The sequence below is a fragment of the Ursus maritimus genome, unplaced genomic scaffold (genome assembly GCF_017311325.1).
Source record: "Ursus maritimus isolate PB19 unplaced genomic scaffold, ASM1731132v1 scaffold_33, whole genome shotgun sequence".
NCBI classification, from domain to species: domain Eukaryota; kingdom Metazoa; phylum Chordata; class Mammalia; order Carnivora; family Ursidae; genus Ursus; species Ursus maritimus.
In genome coordinates, this window is record NW_024425897.1 from 9,811,206 (window position 1) to 9,821,015 (window position 9,810).

Sequence of the window (9,810 nt, forward strand, 5' to 3'; positions counted from 1 at the left end):
CAACGGTAGGCTACCACTGAACTTCAGATTTAGCCTTGGGCTTTTGGGAAGCCAAGGTGAAAAGATACACAATTAGCTGCATAATCAGAAAGGAAACATACCTGATTCTGTGGGAGTACAGCAAAGCCTTTCCTAACTTTGAACTATGAGGTGATTTTTTACTCGGGATTCTATTTCAGGCGGCAATGCATGAAGTGGACAATACAGTCCAGAGGCTGGTAGCATAATTTTTGTTGTCACTTGGGGTTGGGTTTGAATTTTGTTTTAGTGCATCTTATTCTGGACTGCAGTTTCTTTCTTTCTTTCTTTTTTTTTTTAAAGATTTTATTTATTTATTTGACAGAGATAGAGACAGCCAGCGAGAGAGGGAACACAAGCAGGGGGAGTGTGAGAGGAAGAAGCAGGCTCATAGCAGAGGAGCCTGATGTGGGGCTCGATCCCAGAACGCTGGGATCACGCCCTGAGCCGAAGGCAGACGCTTAATCGCTGTGCCACCCAGGCGCCCCTGGACTGCAGTTTCTTGATCTGTAAAATGGAGATAATAGTATCTGCCGATTAAAGTTGTTAAGATTCAATTAGATGAATTGTGTAACTAAATATTAGCTATTAATTAAGACATTTGAGGGGCGCCTGGGTGGCTCAGTCGGTTAAGGGTCTGCCCTTGACTCAGGTCATGATCTCAGGGTCCTGGGATCCAGCTGCGCATGGGCTCCCTGTTCAGAGGGAAGTCTGCTTCTCCCTCTGCCCTCCACCCCCCCCCCCGCTCCTGTACTTGGGGGTGCATGCTATCTCTCTCAAATAAATAAAATGTTAAAAAAAAAAAAGAGATGACTGTCCACTACTTTCCATGGGCAATTCCAGGTGCTGGGGATAAAGTAATGAGCAAAACAAGAATTTTATCTTAAAGTAGCTTTTATATTAGAATGGGATAGAAACACAATAAACACGAGAGATGGATAAATAATTGCAGAGAGTGCTGTGGGAAAAAAAATAACAAATGCAAAGACAGATTTCATTTGATTGGTTCTCTTAGCTATTTTCTAGAAAAGTCAAGGGTATAATGTTGAAATGCAACTCTGAAGAGGTCAATCTGTTAAGGGCCTAAAGTAATTCCATTTTGGCTTGTAGAATTTGTATGCAGGCTATTGTGATAGGGTACAATTTTGAAAATTTGAAAATTCATTTCTTCTAGCTGAGGTTCAGCTGAAGCAGTTTGAAACTGTGTTCTGAGAGCCTTGAGCACAACTATGCGCATTTTATTAGTTTTAGCCTCACCGTAACTACAGGTGAAATATACTACTATTGTTCTATTTTACTGGTTAAGTGGAGTGAGGCTTTGTCTTGCTCAGGGCTCAAAATAGGGCTATAGGAAAAGATGTCTCCCCCAAATCTTAGGACCACTATTGGTTTTCTTGCCTATTTCCCACCTGTTTCTAACTCCTTCTCCACCTGAGCTGCTGTCAGCCTTTCCCCCAGAGGGCACACTGCGGCCGTGCGGCCCCGCCCACCACCGGGGCGTGGCAATCGGCCCGGGCCCCACCTCTGCCCAACCCGCGAAGGCCTGCCTTCTTTTCCCCGACCGCGGACTGACGGCCCAAGCGTGCGCGCGCGCCCTCGCTCGCGGCCCGGCTCGGCGTCGGGAGCGCGCTCTGTGTGGCCGCTGCCGCCATGTTGTTGTGGTTGTGAGAAGGCGGCGGCGGCAGCGGAGGAGCAGCCGGACGAGAAGCTCCAGCGGCTCAGGCGCTGCCCCCCGCCGGCCCTGGCTGGGAGCCTAGTGGGGTGGCGGAGGAGGCCGTGCCGTGGCGGGCCTCGCCATGTCCTGCCGCCAGGTAAGAACGCCCTCCCTCCCCTTCCTCCGGGGGTGAGGAGGGGCTGGAGGAGGGGCCGCACTCGGCCCCGGCGCAGTGGCTGTCACCCTGTGAGGAGGCGGCGGCCCGCGGGGGGCTGGGGACAGCGTGTGTGGCCCCGGGGAGGGGTGTCCTGGGTGGCGGCCGCGGCCGCCAGGGGGAGGCGTGGGGAGTGGGAGCGCAGCGGCCGGGCTCGGCTCGGACCCTCGGCGCGGGGGAGGCGGGGTCCCGGGCCCGGGCGGCCATCCCGGACCTGGCAGGGACGGGCCCATGGGGCTAGGGGTGTGAAGTGCTGCCCCTGCAGCGTCCGGACAAGTGCCTGCGGACCCCGGGAGGTGAGTGTGCCTCCCTCGTTCCCGACTAGGTCTGTGGGAGTCCACTGTGGCGAGAGGCCGGAGGTCGGGGGCCGGGAGAGCCCCCGGGGCGAGCGGTGCGGGCCCGGGACTTGTGGGAAGGAGGAGTGGCCGACTGACTGTGCAGCCGGGCATCCTCCTGACCTGGTAGTACTTTGGTAGGAAGGATGGTTCGGAGGCGGTTGAGAGTTCAGGGTCAAACAGCTCCACGAAAGATTGTTATTTCTCAGGTGGAAATGGTGCTGCTTAGGACCCTTGCGATAATATTGTTGCTTGTACTTTGGGCTGGAAAACTTACCTCAAAATAATGGGGTCAATTTTATGGCACTTTAATAAACTTCTTTGGGGTCTGATAATCTCCTTTGAGTTTTGCACTTGGTCTTCGGTTAGCTATTGATGTGCAGGTGTCTTCTCCAGTCAGAGGCCTGAATTCTTGACTGATTGAATATCTTGACATCCACTTTGTTTATCTGACAATCTAATTTTTCACAACGAAAAAATGGATACTCTTCTATTGAGGTTCAGCTGTTCTCCCAATGTGGACGGTGATGCTGTCGAAAGCTTGGGTTGAATTACATGAGATGATTTTTTTATGTAAAACGTTTGTGATTTGTGCATGGAGAGGTGACAGGGACTTTCTCCTTTCTGTTTCTGTAGGGCCAGAGACATGATCTGTGTTATTTTTGCTGGGAGACCCAAGTAAGGCGGGTTAGTGGCATGCAAAAAGTCTTACCTTCTAGGGCCTGTGATTTGAGTGGGTAGAAGAACTTACAGAATAACACAGTTTTGAGTAAGCCCAGTACAGTATGTGATATTAAACTAAATTTGGAGGGTTCTAGAATTTTAGATTGGCTGCCTGTGAAGGCCTCTTTCAGCTCTAATTACCTCCCTCATTTTCACATGACCCAGAGCAGTTCAAGTGACCAGCACAGTGGTGCAGCCCCACTTGTAGTTAACAGCAAGCCACAGGAGAACCTTCTCGACCTGTAGGCCAGGTTCTTTAGTTCAGTGGTTACCTAAATATAGTCATCAGAAATAGTATGGACTGCCTTAAATGCTGATTCCTGAACTCCATGCAGGAGGACCTGGTGAATTAAAATCTCTGAGGGTGGGGCCTGGGAATCCATCCTTACGAAGCTCCCTGAATGATTCTGGTCAGCCAGGTTTGTGAACCCGTGAAAGTCAGCTTTAGGTCACCTTTGGTATTCCATAAGGTTCCTATTAATTATGACTTCTGAGAGTGCTTTTAATTCTTTATAGAGCCTTAAGAATTTGAGAGGTAGGGAAGAAGGGGAAGCCTGAGAAATTTAGGACTGAAAATTGAGCATCTTTTAAAATATAATGGATTTAGGTAGGGGAATTAGATTTGTTGCTAGAAGTTATTGGTGCAGGTCTTTGGGAACACACTCGATAAAATTAGATGCTGCTTGACTGGAGGTATATCTAGTGATACATAATAAGGATCTAGAGGAGTGAAAAAGGGAGAGGCAGTAAGTCTACTTCTGGCTCACAAAGGGGTCCATGGAAGGTGCTTCCCAACATCTTAACATCATGCTTGCTCCTAAACCTGACTCAGGTTTCTAGTAAAGTGAGGATAGGGTGGGTGGGTGGGTTAGCAGTCATTTGAAATGAGGGTTGTGCACCAGGAAGGTTTATTGTGGATTATGAAAAGTTCTTGAAATTTGCCCCAGGCCATGAGGAGTGGTAAAGTCAGTTTTTAAATCTGTTGTAGTTCTGGTTAACACCTTCTGTGGTAAAGTGGAATAGTGAATTACCCAAGAAGTATTCATGTTGCAGAGGGGGTGTGGTGAGGTTTGTTACAAGTTTGGAAGAATTGGCAGAAAATGTTATAGTTATGTAGAGTAGTGAAGGAGTTTGGTAAATATCCTGTCAAATCATGGAGAAGTATTTTAGAGAAGTGTATCCAGTCATCCAGTTTGAGAGCCAGAGGCTGTTTTGTTTTCTTGGTGTCTCCAGTGTTTAGCATAGTTCCCACAGCATATACTGTGTTCTCAGATATTTGTTGAGCAAATTAATAGTATTGAGATGGGGAAAAAAAGTTTTGGTGGTTGATAATGTCAGTTATTAAAAGCTGTTTGAGGAGGTGCCTGAGTAGCTCAGTTGGTTAAGTGTCTGACGACTTCAACTCGGGTCGCGATCTCAGGGTTCTGGGATCCAGCCTCATATAGGGCTCCCCATTCAGCGGACTCTGGTTGTCCCTCTGCCCCTCCCCCTGCGTGTGTGCCCACTCGCTGTCTCTCTCTCTCTCTCAAATAAACAAAATCTAAAAAAAAAAAAAAAGCCCTTTGATACCTTGAGCCAGTTTTTAGCCCATGTGGTTTAGAACTTTGGGATTCCTTTAAGAGGTTCTATATTCTAGGGGCTCCTGGCTGATTTAGTTGGTAGAGCATGTGATTCTTGATCTCAGGGTTGTTCGAGTCCCATTTTGGGTGTAGAGATTACTTAAAAATAACATCCTTAGAAAACAGAGTTTTTTTTTTTTTCTCTTCCTAAGACTGTCATTGTAAACTATCCTGTCCCCCAGTTTTGGGTCTTTAATATGTCTTAAATTTTTTTAGTGTAGTGGCCCTTTTTAGTGACTTTTTATTAGATGCAGAGACATTTAGAATAATGGGAAGCTGTAGATTGGCAGAGATTCTGTGTCATTAGTTGATTGTGTGACTGCTGTTAGGAATGTCACTTCTCTGGACCTCTGTCTTCTCATCTATACAATTAAAGGTCTATACTTGTTGGTCTCAAGTAGTTTCTTCAGCCTGATTCTGCAAATCTTTTTTTTTTTTTTTCTCTAAGAAAAAAAAAATTTTTTTTTTTTAAAGTAAGCTCTATACTTATATATGGGACCTGAACTCCCAACCCCAAGATCAACAGTCATGTGCTCTACTGACAGAGCCACCCAGGTGCCCTTCTGCAAATCTTCAGTAATTTGTAATTGTGTTATTTGGTATTCATTTTATGTAGGTAGATGAACCTTTTTAATTGAAAAAAAAAAAAAAACTTGAATATTTTTGGGTTCTACTCTTAGCTTACAGATTTTAGACACTGTCCAAAAGTGCTCTGGAAGTTGAGTGCATGTTGCAAGTATTATGCAGAAACAACACAGTTATGCTGTTGTAATTCACTTAGTGTTGAAATCAAAATGGATTTCACATAAGGAACTTCATAATTTAGTGTGAAGCCACAAGATTAAGAATGGTTTGGGGAAGTTTATGTAATTTATGTGCCTAGTTGTTTCTTACAGATCACCCAATTCTGTAATTTTCTATGGTAAATTTATTTGTAATTTTATCAGTGATGAAACGTGCACTTAAGACACAATATGAGATCAAATCCGTATTGGATTGAACTAGAATTCCTAATAATTTTAGAGGCTACCAAAGTTAACATTCATTTCTGTTTTTAATCTTTATTTTGATACCGTATTGATGTAATGCTTTCATTTTCACTTTTGTATCTAGAAATTTTAAAAAGTATATATATATATTTTTTATCAAGTAAACTCTACACCCAGTGTGGGGCTCTAACTCAAGATCCTGGGATCAAGAGTGGCATGCTATACTGACTGAGCCAGCCAAGTGCTCCTCATATCTAGAAACTTAACATACTTAAGTTCATGTTTGTATCAGATGTTCACAGTGAAAATTGTAGCATGAGAATGGGTAGACAGGTTAGTCCTGGGTTCAAGCTTGAGTTGTGTCCCTTGTTAGCTGTGTTGTTTCTGGCAAACCACATAAGCGCCCTGAGCTTCAATTCCCTCATTAATAAAAAGAAGAATAACACTATTTTTATTTATCTCAGTTTGTCAGGGAGGATCAAATAGAATGGTGTATATGAAAAGCAATCTAAAAATATAAGGATATGATACTATATTAGAATCCTATTTTATTTTCTTGGAAGAGTTGGCTTGTGGAGCAGTGGTAAACGTGTTGTCAAGTGTAGAATTTACTAATATCACTAATATGGCAACAGAAAAGATTTCTACTTCTGTACTCAGCCTAGAGAAACCTTTCAGCATTTGCATCCCGTCTGCCAATAGGCATAGTCCCAGGGGTATCTGGCTGGCTCAGGTGGAAGAGGGTACAACTCTTGATCTCAGGGTCGTGAGTTTGGGCCCCATGTTGAGGGCAGAGAGTACTTATATATTAAAAACAAACAAACAAACAACCAACCAAGGAATCATCACTGTGTAGCAGGAACTTCAGAGAGGGATCTGGGATGTCTCACAATTTGTACTTGGAATAGATGTGCTAGATTTCACCCATTTTATTATGTTGGAGTGGTGGTGGAAGGTGGTGGAAGGTGGTGGAAGAGTTTAGTACATTCTGTGTGAAGTGTAGGGCTATGTTTTTTAAATGGCAGGTGGCAGCATCATAGGGTAAAGATAACAGTATGGTGGTTTATTTTTATTTATTTTTATTTTTTATATTTTTAAAGATTTTATTTGAGAGAGAGCGAGAGAGGGGGAGAGAGCACAGAGGGAGAGGGAGAAGCAGACTCCCCGCTGAGCAGAAAGTCCGATGTGGGGCTCTATCCCAGAACGCTAGATCATGACCTGAGCCGGAGGCAGACGCTTAACTGACTGAGGCACCCAGGCGCCCCACAGTGTGGTGATTTTAAAACATGAAAAGGAATAAAAAAATAAAAGCACATTGCAAATGATAAAGTATTGATTTGAGAAATTTCTTACATGTTTATGTACTGGATTGTAATACAAAATATATTTTTCTTGAGTTCTGGTAAAGCTTTGGAGTAATCGCTTAGGGACATGGTATCTGGGGTTTGCAGTAGGATGACTAAGATAGTAGGCATAAAATAAATGAAAAACTACAAGGAAATTGTGAAGCTGGGTTAAATTTTAAGTTTTTTTTTGTTAAGGGTTAAATACCTCATAGCTCTGTTACAAATCGTTGATTTGATGAACCAAGGTAAGACATAAATTTATGCTAATATTCTTAAGCACTATTTCTCCTTAAGATGGACTACTTGGTAACTGCAGAGGTATGTTCTTGGTGTTCACTACTTCAAAACATCATCTTGGATTTGTCCAGGCATGGGTCTATTTTGTGGCTGTTTGTGTCTTCACACAATACTTAAAATGATTTTATTATTAAAAATAGTAGCAAGCTTTCCTGATTTTATTTCTCTGAATTCTAAGTTTACTTCTTCAGTAACTAATGCTTTTAATTTTTTTTTTAATTTTATATTTAAATAATCTCTACATCCAACGTGGGGCTTGAACTCATAACCCTGAGATCGAGAGTTGCATGCTCTACTGACTGAACCAGCCAGGCGCCCCAGTAGCTAATGCCTTTATAACTTAGTTCCAGAAGAGAACTATAAACTCAATTTAGTTCTCTAAATTATTCATAGATTGATAAGCTGGCAAAATATAAGGAATTATCAGTATCTTGATAAATCCTAACATATTTGGGAAGAATTGGCATAAAGACAAAATGGCTAATTAAAAATAGGGTAGTTCTTTTTTTTTTTTTTTTTAAGATTTTATTTATTTATTTGAGAGAGTGCACACGCAGAGTGAGTGAGAACTTGAGTAGGGGGAGAGGGACAAAGAGAGAGGGAGAAGCAGGCTCTCCACTGAGTAGGGAGCCCGATGTGGGGCTCCATCCCAGAACCCTGGGCTGAAGGCAGATGCTTACCCACCTGAACCACTCAGGTGCCCCAAATATAGGGTAGTTCTTATTTTTTTGTTCTGTACCTACATTTTTCTATAAGATAAATCTGTAATTGTAAATTATGTAGACTGAGTCCATAAATCACATGGAGCAAAGTAGAATGTTTATGGAGTTTCTGAAAGTGCTCCAGGGCAATAAGGAATTTTAACTTAGTCTAATTTTTTTTTTTTAAAGATTTTATTTATTTGACAGAGCACAAGCAGGGGGAGAGGGGAGAGGGAGACCGAGACCCTGGAATCATGACCTGAGCTGAAGGTAGGCGCTTAACCGACTGAGCCCCCCAGGCACCCAACTTAGTCTAATTTTTAATTTCAAAATGAAATTGTTATTTCCGATTGTGAAAGCTACAAGTATATATTCAATGTGGGGGGAACGTGCGAATCCTACAAAAAAAGAATTGAGATAACTCAGGAGAATAAAGTAGAGATAACCCATGATTCCACTTAGAGTAATGTTTGGTATTTTCCTTTTTTCTTATACATTATCTACTGAATACTTCAAAAGGAACAACTTTCCATGTCAAATTGATGTTCTGTAAATGGTTATTTACTGTTCTGTGATACAGCTGCAGTATAATTTGCAACAATTCCCTGTTAATGGTCATTTTCAATTTTTCTCTTCAGTTTTTCTCTTAAGACAGTGCTGTCATGAACTCCTTTGGACTTTTTTTTTTTTTTTTTTTTTAAAGATTTATTTATTTATTTATTCGACAGAGATAGAGACAGCCAGCGAGAGAGGGAACACAAGCAGGGGGAGTGGGAGAGGAAGAAGCAGGCTCACAGCAGAAGAGCCTGATGTGGGGCTCGATCCCAGAACGCCGGGATCACGCCCTGAGCCGAAGGCAGACGCTTAACCGCTGTGCCACCCAGGCGCCCCTGGACTTTTTTTTAAATACAATTGTGCTATTATTTCCATAGGCTAAATTCCTAAAAGTGGGCTTATGTGGTCAAAGGTTTGTGCGTTATAAATTTGAATATACTCAAGGTGCCCTATAGACAGGATGTCTATTTTAAAGTTTCACCAACAGGGGCACCTGAGTAGCACAGTTGGTTGAGCGTGGGACTCTTGGTCAGGTCATACTCTCAGGGTGATGAGATCGATCCCCGCATCTGGCTCTGTGCTGGGCTCTGGGTCTGCTTTAGATTCTCTCTCCCTGCCCTTTTTGCTTGTGCTCTCTGTCTCTCAAATGGATAAATCTTATAAAAAAAAATAATAAAAAGGAAAAAAGTCCCAGGGCACCTGAGTGGCTCAGTTGGTTAAGTGTTTGCCTCAGGTTGTGATCCTGGGGTCCTGGCATCAAGCCCCATATAGGGCTCCCTGCTCAGTGGGCAGTCTGCTGCTTCCTATCCTTCTGCCCCTCCCCCTGCGCATGCTCTCTCTGACTCTCTCTCTCAAGTAAATAAAACCTTAAAAAAAAAAAAAAAAAGTCCCAGCAACAGTATATTAGTGTCCAGTTCTGCATATTCTTGCTAGTGATTTATTATCTTTAAACTTGTTAGTGGGAGTTTAAAATAGTTTGGGAATACTTTTCCTTTTGTTCTTTTTTCAGCATCAAGTCTTAGCCTCTACAGTTTAACTTTGGAGGGGGCAGGTAAAAATTAAAGTGCAGTGACAGTACATCAGGCCAGTGGTCTCAAATTTTTGATCATCTCAATGGTAAAAAATTTTGAGCATTAATCCTCACCCTTAAGTATTTATTTAATTTACGAACAATATGTATAGTAACTGGTTATTATGTACCTTATAAAATATAAACCAGGAAAATTAACAAGGATGAGAAAAATAAAGTGGGGCACGTCTGCCTTAGGCTCAGGTCATGATCCCAGGGTTCTGGGATGGAGCCCCGAGTCATGCTCCTTGATCAGCAGGGTGTCTGCTTCTCCCTTTGCCACGCCCCCC

General features: G+C 42.9%; 1 protein-coding gene across 8 annotated transcripts in view; it reads left to right on the plus strand.

Moving 5' to 3' along the window:
- Window positions 1-1,583: 1,583 nt before the first annotated feature.
- Window positions 1,584-9,810, plus strand: part of MTMR3 (myotubularin related protein 3) — a 137,016-nt gene continuing 128,789 nt past the window's right edge. For 7 of the 8 annotated variants that reach the window (XM_040619725.1, XM_040619724.1, XM_040619727.1 and 4 more), the window contains exon 1: window positions 1,584-1,829. The gene's annotated coding sequence lies outside the window, so the exon portion shown is untranslated. Of the gene's footprint in view, window positions 1,830-2,136; window positions 2,183-9,810 lie in introns of those variants that run through there. The other variant, XM_040619726.1, reaches the window with a different exon arrangement.